Source organism: Triticum aestivum, chromosome 5B (assembly GCF_018294505.1).
Source record: "Triticum aestivum cultivar Chinese Spring chromosome 5B, IWGSC CS RefSeq v2.1, whole genome shotgun sequence".
NCBI classification, from domain to species: Eukaryota; Viridiplantae; Streptophyta; class Magnoliopsida; order Poales; family Poaceae; genus Triticum; species Triticum aestivum.
In genome coordinates, this window is record NC_057807.1 from 614,452,195 (window position 1) to 614,464,485 (window position 12,291).

A 12,291-nucleotide genomic window follows, 5' to 3' on the forward strand; every position below is an offset into this window, starting at 1 on the left:
CTGAGATAGTAGAGAAGAAAGATATGGAAGCAAAATACATCCAGACAGCAGTGAAGGTCAGATGGAATTATGTCATTCCTTATGGGAAGGCTTGGAGGGCTAAACAGAAGGCTATGGAGGAAAGGTTTGGGACGTTCTTCGACTCATATGATAATGTTGTCCGTCTCCTTGGCTGCCTGAAGGAGAGGAATCCCGGCACTTATGTGAAGGTACAGCACATGAGGTTGCTGAGTATACCAGATTTCAAGGTGTTGAAACGAGTGTTCTTCTCTTTCTCTATGTGCATCGAAGCTTTCCAGCATTGTCCTCCTGTTATGTTTGTGATGGTACATTCCTGACCGGTCAGTATAGAGGGCAAATCCTGACTGCTATTGGTGTGGATGGGAACAATCAAATCATCTCACTTGCCATGGCATTTGTGGAGGGTGAGAACTTTCCCAACTGGGTATGGTTCTTCCGGCAAGTGAAAATTGCCATCGTGAAGGACCGAGCAAACGTGTGTGTCATTCATGACAGACATGCTGGTATATTGAAGGCAGTTTGATAGTTTGCATGAGGATCAAGTTATCTGGGAGACATACTCGCCTCAGGCTATATCATCGAGGTGCCCAGTTGGGATTTCTGGATTGTGAGATCGGCACTATTGGATGACCAAGGCCAAGTTGGTGTTTGACGTGACGGTTGAGGAGATGGCTCTTCATAGGGTGATGGGACAATTCGGTCTATATCAAGAGCCTGCGATTCCAGATATTCCACACTTGCCAGAACACGTGCACAAGTAAGTACTAATACTATTTTAGTTGTCAGCTCTGCATTCAGAATATACCTAATCATGTATCGCGCATGTCAATCTCAGGGAAAGTCGCTTAGGAGGAAACAAGTCCATGGCTTATTGGCTTAAGACCATTACCCCTTACGTTGACGAATGGACTACCGCGCCGACAAATATATGGGGTGAGGTTCGGGCCTTTAACTGAGAAATGTTTGGGTTGTATCTGCAGCGTTACCGGCATACAACGAGGATCTACTTGGTTCCATCAGCTGCTCCTGATCAGATCGAAGCCCCTCTCACGAGCGATATGTACCCAACTGCCTCTGTTGTGGGAAGCAGGCACCACGCGGTACGTGCCTAGATTCTCATATGTTAAATCTTTTGTTAACCTGGACATATTTGCTTGGTTATCTAATCATGGTGTATATCATACAAAGAGGATATAATTGATTAACTCTTTGTGTACAGGGTGACTTGACAGTACAGGCGCGAGAGGAGGTTTCCGCCTTAATGCAGCGCTTTCAGAGGGGAGAAAATATCCCACCGCGAGAGAGCGCCTCATGGTTGAGGCGTCTTGATGACAAGCTACGCGGGATTTACGCAACTGTTACGTGTAGACGGTCTTCGGATGTTGCACTTCCTCCTCCAACACATCGTCCGCCACGTCCCTCTGTACAGCATTCAGAACCACGACCCTCTGTGCAGCTTTCAAAACCACGACCCTCTGTGCACCGTACAGAACCTCATCCTTCACAGCCAGGGAGCTCTTCCTGGCATCAGCCACCTCCTTCACAGCCAGGGAGCTCTTCCTGGTATCAACCACCTCCTTCACAGCTAGGGAGCGCTTACTGGCATCAGCAGATGGAACTAGGTAACACTACTCACTACATTTATGACTTAGTTGTGGTGCTTCGTTCATGCATTTGTATCAGTTTTACATGTTTTACTTTACCGCAGGCGGCAACCAGTCGCAACCGTTCATGCATTCAGTGCAGTCACCGATGCTTAGTGGTGGTGCTTCGCACTTTGAGGGCGACGACGAGGATGATGACCAAGCTGCGAACATTTATGACTTCTCGCACACAGTGTTTCACACTCCACCACCACCACCGACGCAAGAGACACAGACCGTGACAGACGAGGTTAACTATGGTCGTGGTTATCGTGAGCCTCGTCCACCACCACAGCGCTTATCGCCTTCTGGTCCTCGCCCGAGGAAGACCCAGACTCATCGTCGTCCCCCGCAGTGATATGGTGATCTATGTGTGAGTCATTATCTATGTTACTTTCAGACTATTCGCAACTGTGAGTCAGTATTTATGTATGAGACATGGTTCATGTTCATGTATCAGGAGACATATATTGTTTTATGTATGCGAGAGACATATTACTATTAATTCGCATTCTTATTCCAGTTACATTTCCAAAGAGACTACAACCGATAATTAAGATACAAGTACACCTGAATTAAACGGTGCGGCTGAACTGGTGCAATACATCTTACATGCTACAAAATGAAATTCAGATAGAACATAATGCCCTACAATAATACACTACAAACTAATAATGCAAGTACATCTGAATGAAATGGTACAACTGGAATACATCTTACATACAACATGAAGTCATCATCGTCATCCTCCGTTGATGCAGCCCTCTTGCCCTTCGACGATGCGGTCCTTTTGCCATCCGTCGATGCAGAACTATTGCCCTTCGAGGATGCAGAACTCTTGCTCTTTGACGATGAAGAACTCTTGCCCTTCGACGATGCAGAACCCGGAAGCGGTGGCATGAAGATATCATCTTCGTCCTCGCTCTCCTCAATCCATAAAGATGGATTATTTGTTGAAATCTTTCTGAAAGTTTCACTCTTCGGCACCACCACCTTTTTCCACCTTTCATGCAACCTAAGAAGTTCTTTACGTACCTCCTCATAGGTCCTTTCAGGCCACCCAGACCTACGTAATTGGTGAGCCAACTCATTCATTATGGTGTCACTACCGGTGAGTTCGTCCCATGAAACTATCCTATTGTCCATCCTGAAATTGGTAACTAGACTTAGAAGAGTCCTGCTCATCCCAGGGTGAAAACTACGATTGAATGGATAATGGGACATCTCGACTACAATAAACTGGAATGCTTATCCACCTCCGCCTGAAGGGGTTTTTATAGGTACAGAGGAGAAAATGGCGGGAAAGAACGACTACGGTATGGCGGGAAGGGGTTGGCGGGAAATGGGTGGCGGGAAAGGGTTGGCGGGAAAGAGTTGGCGGGAAGGGGTTGGCGGGAAAATGCATTGGCCAACAGATAACAAAAAGGTGGGCCCAAGAGACTTTTCGGCCTACACTTGACCAAAAACTACTTTTCGGCCTAGAGTAGACCAAAAAGTACTTCTCGGCCTACATTTGACTAAAAAGATCTTTTCGGCCAAACAGCAACCGAAAACAGCCATTTCGGCCAGCTCAACCTCTTTTCGGCCATGGCAAGGCCGAAAACCCTACTTCGGCCAACAGTTGGCCGAAAACTACCTTTTCGGCCTGCACGTGGCCGACAGGGTCATAGTTTTGCAATTTTTTTTTCATTTTGTGCTATAGTTTCCGAAATTGCTATAAAATACGTCATAGTTTTGAAAAAAAATCTATGATGGTGTGCCTCTATGGTTGTAATTGTGTTCTAAGAAAAAAAATGAAAGTGTCCCATTTGTCGGGCCCACTTACCCCACCTCTTCACGCTTGCCTTACTTTGTGAACTTATCTTCCTCGAGCAACTCCTCTATTAGGCCATGTTCCGATTAGGAGGGATTATCTGGGATTAAGGGGGATTGAGCTGGCAATCCCCATGAATCTGAATTAAACCTTCCTAAGCCAAACATACCCTTAAGGATGTGCCCCCACTAATAGAAGACACACCTAAATGCACATTTGAACTACACCACAGCTACACACGCAATATAATTGTATATATCATGAAAAATATTATCAGCAGCCATGGTAATTCTATTTTGACATTACACGTCCTCATTTTATATACAAGCAAAGAAAAATAAAATGAAAATGATAGAAGCACGTTGTATATATAAAGTGCATCTTTTATATTTCCTTCGTTTTAAAATAAGTGTCTCAAGCTTAGTACAACTTTGTATAAAGTTAAGACATTTTTGGGATGGAGGGAGTACTAGCCAAAGGAGTAGGAGAGTAGTAGGTTGTTGCACTTACAGTTCTTCCCTGGGAATATTTTTGGGATGGATGGACAAGAACTCGAAATATTTTGTTGCTTGGACCCAAAACCAAATCCTCAAGACGAGTTCTTCCCTGGGAACTAAAGAAACAATGTTCAACTCAAGGAACATGTACATGACACCAGAACTGGAGAAGAAAACGCCCTGAACTTGCCTTTGCGTCAGCTTTGATCTGATCAATGACACACTTATCTCGACCGATTGGAGCAATCAACAGGTGTTGTTACAATCAGTCAATCAACCAGGTTCTGATGGGGTTTTGGAAATGTGATCGCAGGGAGACTTGGAAAGGGTCGGGTCTTCGACGGGGATGTTTCCTGCAACAATATAGATGTACTAGGGTAATAATAATGGCAGTGCATGGAATTCTTCGATGTGGTCAATTACATGTCATTCGGGAAACAGCTAATAAAAAAAATTAAATGCACGATGTGATACATCTGTCCCGCTCAGTTTGGATGGAGAAGAACTCGAAATATTTTGTACTCCCTCCGTTCGGAATTACTTGTCGCGAAAATGGATGTATCTAGACGTATTTTAATTCTAAATACATCTATTTCCGAGACAAGTAATTCCGAACGGAGGGAGTAGCTTGGACCGAAAACCAAATCCTCAAGACAAGTTCTTCTGTGGGACACTAGTTCGTTGCTTCAAGTAGCTAGGCACCCCGTATCCAATGAAACTAAGGCAGCTGGCATACCCTTCTGCTCCCTCCGTACCATAATATATGACGGAGGGAGTATATTCTTTTGGCACGCGTTTTGCATGTAACCTACGTAGTTTCCATGGACTTCCGTGAATCGAATTCGGCGGCTATCGATTTATGCGGATGATGTGGTTCTCTTCATCAGGCCGACTCTCATGGACCTGGCTTTTGTTAAGGAAGTTATGCACATTTTGAAGGGGTGTCGGGACTGAAGATTAACTATCAAAAGTCCTCGGCAATCATGATTAGGCCGGGTGCGGGAGACTCCGAAAGAGTTGTTGCAGCGCTACCGTGGAGGATTCAAACTTTCCCGTGTAAATACCTTGGCCTCCAGCTCTCGATCAAGCAACTAACTCGCAACCAGTGGCAGCCTATGGTGGATGCGGTGCTCAATTTCCTGCCAGGATGGTCGAGAGGTCTGATAACTAGGCCTGGCAGGCTGGTTTTGATCAACAGCATAGTTAGAGCGAGGCCTATCCATCATCTTATCATGGCCAACGCTCCGAAGTGGGCTTTGGATAGCATTGACAGAGGGTGTAAGACGTTTTTCTGGGCCGGTTCAGAGGAGATTCACGGTGGACAGTGCCTAGTGGCCTGGAGCAGGGTTTGCCGACCCAAGGAGCTTGGCGGGCTGGGCGTGCTGAACTTGCACACACAAGGGATTGCACTCCGGCTCAGATGGGAATGGCTCAGACGTACTGACAGCTCCAAACCTTGGCAGGGGCTGGCTATGTCGGCAGACAAGGAGATGCAAGCCGCCTTCACTAGCTTGGTGCATTGGACTCTGGGCAATGGTAGCCAAATCCTCTTCTGGAAGGATAGATGGCTTCAGGGTCTTCGCATTTTGGAAATTGCACCACTGGTGGTAGCGCAGGTTCGAACCCAAACGGTGAATCGGTGGTTGGCAAAGGATGGGTTGACTTCAAGCAATTGGATTAATGACATCAATGGTGAGCTGTCCACGGAAGGACTTGTCCAGTTCATCCACCTGTGGGAGAGATTAGATTCTGTGGAGCTTGACCCCTCACGGGAGGATCAAGCGATTTGGAAGTGGTCGGCTTCGTGACAGTACTTGGCTTCTTCGGCTTACCGGATCATGAACGAGGGGTCTATCAGATTGGGTTGCGCAAAAGGACTGTGGAAATGCTGGGCTCCACTGGGTTGCAGACTGTTCATGTGGTTGGCGCTGCAGCGAAGACTTTGGACCTCCGATCGTAGACTCCGGCATGGACTTCAGGATGCTACATCTGTTTGTTTTCTTTGTGATCAAGAGGAGGACTCGGTGGAGCATATAATGCTCCAATGTGTTTACTCGAGGCAGGTGTGGTTCCAATGCCTCAGGTGGGCTAAGATCGACATGCGGATGATGCCCTCGCCGACGGATATACTACAGGATTGGTGGCCAACTGTCCGGAAGCGGATCACCAAGGCGTATCGAAAGGGATTTGATTCGCTGGTGCTTTTGATTTGTTGGAGCATTTGGAAGCAAAGGAATGGGAGAGTTTTTGGTGGACATGGCATTTGCAAGGAAGCGGATCTCTCCATGAAGATTCATCAAGAGCTGCAACTTTGGCTAGCGGCAGGAGCAAGGAGTGTTCAACACTTGTGTGAGTAGTCGTGTTGGTAGGATAGGAGTGGGAGTATAGTTGGCTTCGCCGACTTGTGGTGATGGCCATAACAATTCTCTTGTAATTATTTCTCCCTTCTATAAAGTTTAGGTACGCTCTTGGCGTACTCTCAAGAAAAAAAAAAGAATTCGGCACAATGTGCATTTTCCAACAAAAACATGATGGTTTCAAATGCCAAAAAAAAACGTGTGTCGAAGAAGATACGCTAGCATGACACATGGTTTCAAGGGTATAGAGCGTGTGGCAGGAACACCGAACAAGGGTTGCAGCAGCCTTGCCGTGTTGGCCAAAGGTATGATTCTGAAGTTCTTTAGCATTTCTGGTGAAGTTCTTGTGGTTCGATGATCTGTACCTCTAGAAGATCACCGCCTGGATCAAGTACGTGATCACCCCTGGCTCAAGTACGTTCAATGCTCATGGTTACCCATCATATTGGATGGCGATGGTTTTCGAAGCGTAGAAGTTCTCGTGCAGGCGTACCAGTGGTGGTGTCACTGCACCGTCTCTTTACCGAAGCCTTGTCAATATTTCGTGTTACAAAGATTGATACCGCCGAGAAGTTGTTTCTGAGAAATTTCATTGTATTTCTTCGTTACAGGAGTACTTTATAATTTCATGGATCTATGATCCAAAGCATTGTACATGTATTCTTCTTGAATTTGAATAAAGTTAGAGCGTCAGTCTAAAAAAAATCACTTATTGACAAATACAGTTGCTCAAGGCACATATCGCAATAGTGCCGCTAACATTTTTTCCAGCGGCAATACCACAATGCCACTTCACAGCAAACTGACACCAAAGACAACCTTGGAGGAACATATATGACTTTTCATCATAGCCACAAGGTGGTCTCTAAATAGACTCTAAAGAGTAACACTAGTCCAAACTGGTTCAGAGTCTGCTTCAAGGCTCATCTTGGGTCGAGCTTTGTCATGGTTACCCCTTTTGAGGACGCCGCTTCTGAATTATCACTGCATCCCTTCAATCCGTCACAGAAGGCCGGCATGGAAACAGGAGGGAGACGAACATTGTGGCTGCTAAGCATGACATTCACTGACGACATCGTCGGCCTATCTTTAGGTCTGTTCTGCACACACAGCAGCCCGATGTGGATGCACTTCAGCACCTGGTCGGTGGGAGAAGGATGGCTGCTAAGGGATGCGTCGATCAGCTCGATGACATTTCCCCTGGCCCAATGCTCCCATACCTGCACCGAATTGGTAAATTCTAAATTGATCAGACCATTAAAACAGAGATTGATCAGATATTACGTCACGAAAGCATAGTTTACTAGCATTGGTTCTTCAGTACTTACAAGATTTACAAGGTAAACATATTGCTCGGAGTTGCAGGAGCCATTGTTTCTTCTTCCAGTGACAATCTCTAAAACCAAAACACCAAAGCTGAACGCGTCCGACTTTGTTGAGTACTGACCATGCATGGCGTATTCGGGCGACATGTATCCGCTGCAATTAGAGCATAATTAATTTCGTTCCTGTACGTTTATTATGCTTTCCCTAAAAAGACTCAGAAATGGTAGTTATGCTTACTATGTTCCGGCGATACGGCTGGTTACATCTTCTGATTGATCCCCTCCAAATATCTTTGCTAAGCCAAAGTCAGAAATCTTAGGGTTGTAATCAAAGTCCAACAAAACGTTGCTCGCTTTCAGGTCCCGGTGAACTATCTTCAGTTGAGAATCTTCGTGGAGATATTGTAATCCCCTAGCAACTCCGTTGATAATCTTGAATCTCCTTCCCCAATCTAGGTCCTTACATTTCTCCAAATCTGCCATTCATTCAAACAAGAAGTATCAGCATTGCAGTGAAAGTACTCTTGTTGAAGCTCAGCAATAGTGAAAATATTCCTTGAGAAACTAATGGTGAAAAGGTTGTGTACCAAAAAGAATGGTATCAAGGCTTCTGTTGGGCATAAATTCATACACAAGTATTTTCTCTTGTTCCTCCAAACAAATGCCAATGAGGCTCACAAGATTCCTGTGCCGAAGCTTAGCAACCAGGACAAGTTCACTTTTCCACTCCCCTATCCCTTGCTTGGAACTCTGGCATAGCCTTTTTACTGCTATTTGTTTACCGTCAGGTAGGACTCCCTGTGCAAGACAAGACACTCACTGGTAAATAAATACATAAAGTTAGATAAAGTTACATACGGGATACGTCATGGTTTGTACCTTATGAACCATACCAAAACCTCCTTCACCAAGCATATTTCCTTTGCCGAAGTCCTTCGTAGCAACTCGTAGCGTTGATAGATCAAGAAGCGAATCAATACTTTGAATATCGTCCAATAGATCATTGTACCTGAAGTCAATCGGTGCGATTATCCCAGCATTCTCGGATATCCGATGAGTTCTTCTGTCTCGGCGGCATTTCTGATATCGGAAGAACATTGCAAGTATTATCAAGCCTACACCAGCAGCTACACCAATTATCACCATCTTGGGCTTTTGGGGGTCTGCCAGCTCGGATGCTGCAAGCCTGAGAAGGAGATCGCCTCCTCCATTTCCCCTGTACTGCTCTCGGAGGTTAACGAGGTCCCCATGCCAAACAAAGCACCCAGTGTGATTGTAAGTGTAAGCAGTGCAAGAGCAGCTATCCAGACACACCGCCTGACATTCGTGAGAGCTTGTAGCCACTGCACCCTGAGCGTTATCAGGTAGCAGCACATCTTCCATGACATAGAACTTATCAGACTGATGAGTCTGTGCATGTGCAGAAGTCGAGTTGGTCTGGCAATGCAATGGCGTGTTCCTCTTGCACCCGCCGCTGTAATCCTGGAGGTCCCAGTCACTCTGAACCTTCTGGCTGAACCCCTTGACACAGTTGCAGTGCGTCAGGGCATTGAGGTTGCAGCTGCCGTATGCCCCACAGAGCGCATAAACCTCGCACTGGATCGGTGGCTGGGCCCAGACTAACATCCACTGCTGTGAGGAATCCACCCATGACAGATGCTTGATCTGCCCGCCCACGTCGATGATGAACCGTGAGATGACCGAGTCATTCCTCAGCGAGTAGAAGAGGTAGCCTTCAGTGTCATTGTTGATGAATGGGAAGTCGAATGTGAAACCGACTGTCATCTCTGGTGCAAGGCTAAAGTTATGGCCGTTCCAAGGGCCACTGGACCAGTAGGTTATGGACAGGTTCCACTGGATGAAAAACTGTGGCGTGCCGTTTGGGTCCAGCTCCAGCTCCAGCGTGAATAGCCCTGGAGACGGGTCTGCCATGTTCTTCCAAGGACCAAGCCTCTGGCTCACGCCGGTGATCTTGTTCAGCCCGAGCTTTCCCCCTGGAAGCCAGGTGTTTGTTGGATGGTTTATGCTCCGCCAATAAATTATCGATGAATTCGACACGTCGGTGAGGTCGAGGCTACCGGTGTCCCTGATGATGGCCATGGTGGAGTTGGAGGGTACGCTCACGTTGGTCGACCATAGCTCCCTGTTCCTGGATTGGTCAAAGAGGACAAGGTTGCCATCGCTGCCCATGGCCAAGGCGGCTCTGGCCGGGTCGGAAACAGGCACGTCGGTGGTCGCCATCCACACCGTCGTCACCGGCAGTATGTTGCTGTACCATATGGCTATGTAGTAGCTGTTGGAGCTGGAAGAGGAGGTGGTGTTACCTTGTGTCGGGGAGTAGAATCCCAAGGTGAATTTCTTGCCCTGGGATACAATCCTTGTCGTCCCAGACAACGGTGAGGTGGAGTTGATGATGTCAACGGCTGTGCAGGCAAGGATTTGGCTGAGTAGGAGGAGGAAGATGAGAGGAGCCATGGATGGGAGCTTGGAAGAATGCCCAACCGCCCAGAAATGGAAGGAGCATGGGAGTTTGAACTTTCTGCGTAACCCGTGGGATTTAGAGGATTTTAGGTTGGTGAGTATTCCCTGTCAATGTTGATGACTGTGGGGTTGAATGTTTGTCATCTAGTATATCATGGAATAATTCAATAGGAAGGTTCCGTTGACCTGGCACAGCAGGCTCTGTTTTTTCCCTTCCTTAGAAGTTTTGCAAATATTATTTTTTTCGCGAATACGCAAAGCTTGCGTATCATTGCATTGATAGAAGGAATAGAATGAGTACAGAGAGGGGAACATCACATGACACGGATGCAGACAGGCGTGAACATGGTGCCCGGAGCAGGAAGACAAGGGATGCTCGGCCCGAACAAGGGATACAACACAGCTAGACCTACCAAGCCTAAACCAAGAGCGGTCAAGTCGAACCAGCAAGAATACCAATATCGTGAAAACCAAAACCGGGGACACCGCGAGCAAGCAAGATAGCGCCTTCAAAAAGGAATACGACGCCGAGACGCCATCGCCATCCGGTCAAGAGGACCTAGGGTTTCCCCTGAGCTCGAGGAGGGGCTCAGCCGAGGACCTTGACAACGTCTTCAAGAAGATAACGACATCCGCAGACGCCGCCGCTGCCAGCACCGGCAAGCCGGGCAGGGATTTCACCCTGGCCGAAGGCTGAGCAATCCCATAGCCGCCGTGTCTGGAGTCGAAGATGAGGAAGCCCGCACTAGTCAAAGCCACCATGTCGGAAGTTTTGCAAATATTGTAGGAAGACTTGTCTCTCATCCTGCGATTACTGTATACTTTGCGCGTGCTTCGTAATTATATTCTTTTCGGGAAAACTCAAACTATTTTGCATCTCAGTGCATTACATTGAAAGAAGTTTATGGATTTGGCTGAGTAGAAAGAGGAGGACGGGCAGAGGAGCCATGGATGGGATAGGCGATGAATACTAATATCCAGGCACTCCTGGTGGTGGCTCAGTACATAGGTTTTTTAGGTTGGTGAGTGACTTCACCTCAAAATACTAGTAAGGACCCTTCTTTGATCTAGTACACTAGTAGCTAAGGCTGATTGAAAGGTAGACACACCCAACAACATTGTGGTGCCGAATGATGGATCAGTTAACAGAATGCAATCTAGTCACTACTGTGCTGAAAATTAGAAGGGGGAATAACTATGGGGGTTGTCCCTTCCTTGATAATATTATTCTGCCTATTCAATTCATTCTAGGTCAACTTCAGCCATTCCTTGGACTGTGAAACTTGACATAGAGTGTCGTTCTCGGTTAGCAGCCACACTAGATTAGCTTACCATCACCAGCCGCCCAACTTATTCTGAAGACCCACGATTATTTCTGTATGAATTTTTCTGAAGGTCCCCGATTATTTAAGTAAAAAGCTGTGTGGCCTCTTGTATGTGTCTCTCCCGGAGAGCATTTTAGCAAAATAATATAAGCACATGTGCTACTCACAGAAGATCCCAATAAAAAGTGAGAAGCCCTTTGACATGCTCTCCTTCAGCTATGGAGGGAGCCATTCCTGGCCTCCTTTGCTTATTTCTCATTCTTGGAGCTTCTCTTCTCTCTGCAAATTCTGTTCTTACAAGGCCAAGATCTAGGACGACTGCATGAGGCACATCAAGAACTTTAATTCTCTCTTCTTCGGTTTGGAGCACGTCAGGAAGCCAACACACAGTCACACATGTGCAAGATGAAAGATCGTATACTCTGATCTCCTAATTTGCAGTATTCATTTGTGGGTCTGGTTTTTACCGAATCTATGGAAATTATAGCAACATAAAAAAATGTAGATTAATTCGACTTGTTCTTATTTTACTTGTCTCAACCGCTACAACAGAGTGTGCATTTTCAGCAGTAAAACTTGTTAAAACATGACTCCGAAATAAAATGGAGACATATTTCTAAGAGATTACTTGTTGATCTACATCGAGAAAGAGAGTGCAATATGATTGTCGCCAGATACAACTATTGGTGATTTCAATACGACGAAATGCCCCACGCTGTTCTGTTAGAACAAATCATCTTAATAATCTCAACCTCTTCCTCTATCTCTTATTGTATTCAAACTCTTGTACTCATCCTTGTACGCCAAGGCAAGTCCTTCGGCCCTATCA

The 12,291-nt window shown here is 46.3% G+C and overlaps 1 pseudogene; it reads right to left on the reverse strand.

The window, feature by feature from the left end:
• Window positions 1-7,031: 7,031 nt before the first annotated feature.
• On the reverse strand, window positions 7,032-10,157 carry LOC123117166 (G-type lectin S-receptor-like serine/threonine-protein kinase At4g27290; annotated as a pseudogene).
• Window positions 10,158-12,291: the final 2,134 nt, after the last annotated feature.